Genomic DNA, 2500 nt, shown 5'->3' on the forward strand with positions numbered 1-2500 from the left:
CGAGCGAGGTGGGGGGAGGGAAGATAAAGAGAGAGGGAGAGAAGGGAGAGAGGGAGCAACTGTTTACTGTTAAAATGACACAAAGTTCTCCTTCAGACTTCTCCAGCGTTACCCAATAACTCACTTTCACACAGCGTCTCCAAAAGGGAGATGGAGAGACAGAGGAAAAGACCAAAAGAAAGCCATTAAGAGAGGGAGAAAGGGAGAAAGGAAGAGAGAAAGAGAGAAAGAGAGAAAAAGAGACAGAGAAAAGGAGTCCAGCCAACAAATCAGGATTGGACTGGATCAGTGTGGGTCTGCTCCCACACAAACAGTAGGCCCACATTTCTAAACAGCTCCACAGATGTGAGCAATCCAAGAGGTAAACACAGGCTACGTGAAGGAGCAGCAAGGGGCGCATGCGCACACACACACACACACACGCGTACTCACACACACACACACCACACACACGCGTGCGCACACACACACGCGCACACACACACACACACAACACACACGCGTGCGCACACACACATGTGCACACACACACACACGCGCGCGCACACACACACACACACACACACAGAGAGCGTCCTGTGCTACAACCAAACTTCCTTGTGAATCTATAGGGTTCCCTGGGGTAAAACAACTACAAAGAGTCAACAAATAGTCTATTTCCAGTCTCCTTTTTAATCTCCTCATTAAGTTTTCAACTGCTAGAAAATGTTGGACAACCACTTGAACACCCCTATTACATAAATGTTTGCGGTCTTTGAAAGATGGAGGCAAGGTTGGACACTTATTACAAACACACTGCATTAGCTTGAACACCAAAACAAAGCCATAAAACATCGGCAGACGGGGGCAGGGCACAGTGTCGGACTGTTCTGTTTTGTGCAAGGCTGTTCCAATTCAGCACCAACATCATCTTGTTCTAGCCTTTTTCAGAACAGACAGAAAAACACTGCCAGCTCCAAGGACAACAGCCATGTGGTACAGCACACGACATGCTTTGAAATTTGCGACTTGTGTAGCCAGATTTCACATTTGCCGATGCAGGATATTGACTGAAAAACTTTTTTTTTAAATGGTCACTGAGCATGCATCTCAAGGCAGTCTGCACTACCAGTCCAAAACGAGCGAGCGAGCGTGCGTGTGTGTGTATGTGTGTGTGTGTGTGTGTGTTGTGTTGTGCAACAAAAAGTTCTTGAGAGAGTGAGGGGAAAAAAGGGAAAGATATCCCGTAAAAGCCAGATGTGGAGCTGAGAAGAAGAACGCTTCACAAAACCCAGACAGCTTTAGAGGGAAGGCTATATCCTTATAAATGGTCTCTTGGCAGAACTGCACAGTCACCCCTATACGCTGATGAATCTGGAAGGAGTTTGTTTATAAAGGTATGGATTTCTTAACTGAGGCCTATGAGGCCTCGTGCTTGTACAGGGTTATGACTTGAGAAATTTGCTAAACTTCCTTCCAAAGTCTTTCACTGAATTCTGGCTCTCTCTCTCTCTTCTTAAATAACTTTTATAGAGATTGGGAAAAACAGGAACAACGGCCAATGCAGTCCCTGGCCCCTCTTCAATATGACACATTTTGAACACAAAAGCTTGCCTTTTGGGCATTGTTAATGTTGCATAATGCACAATGGTGATGGTGGTGAGTATAACCCACTTACTGGCACTTAACCAATCTCCTCATTTCATTAAAGAAGGTTATTCCCTGCCATGCCTTTTGTCTTGGCCGCGGTAATCTTTTTCAGCACAGAACTGGGTCTTAAGACTGGTGAGAGAAAAAAATGTATTGTCTCTCAGACAAACCACCAAGCATGTATATTGTTGGTTAATGTCAAATGCAGGTTTACAACCTATTTACTAGGAAGTACCACAAGGCTCAGTTCTTAGACCCATGCTATTGTCACTCTGGTAAATACCAATGTTCGCTGTATACGCTGTATGTCAGCATATTGCCTGTTTCTACATGCTTGTCTTGGTTTTCTTAAAATATTATGCAACGCCATCCACTGGAAAATATTATACTTTTTGGAGAGTCTCTAAAAAAGTTAAAATAATTCCTGATGGTAAAGGCAAAGGAGTGTTTGTGTACATGTGTACCATCTGTATGTGATCACATGAATTAGTAACATGATTTTACCATTAGCAATGATCTCCTTGTTATTTTTATGAGAAACTACTTTAATTTAAAAAGCACTTGCCCTTACTGCAATTTTAGATGAGCACATCCAGTCTTGTTTGGTTCTCACACATCTGCAGGTCTTGTGCAATACCAGCTGCACATATGGAGTGGCACGAACACACACATAAACACACACACACACACACACACACACACTTGCTCCCACGCATGCACACGCACACACACACACACACACACACACACACACACACACTCATACACACACACAAGGCCCAAGACTTGAGTTCTCAGGGTCCACAGCCAGGTTCACCTCTGTGACCTGGCTCAGCGACTGGAGCAGGTGGAAAGAGTCCTGGGGCGTCCT

The 2500-nt window shown here is 44.6% G+C and overlaps 1 protein-coding gene across 2 annotated transcripts in view; it reads right to left on the minus strand.

The window, feature by feature from the left end:
- wwtr1 (WW domain containing transcription regulator 1) overlaps positions 1 to 2500 on the minus strand; it is a 42219-nt gene that overhangs the window by 8516 nt on the left and 31203 nt on the right. The gene's annotated exons all lie outside the window — the stretch shown is intronic.

This window comes from Alosa pseudoharengus, unplaced genomic scaffold (genome assembly GCF_046254945.1).
Source record: "Alosa pseudoharengus isolate Yale_2024_CS ecotype anadromous, Long Island Sound unplaced genomic scaffold, YU_APseudo_1.1 YU_APseudo_1.1_scf_11, whole genome shotgun sequence".
Classification (NCBI taxonomy): Eukaryota; Metazoa; Chordata; class Actinopteri; order Clupeiformes; family Clupeidae; genus Alosa; species Alosa pseudoharengus.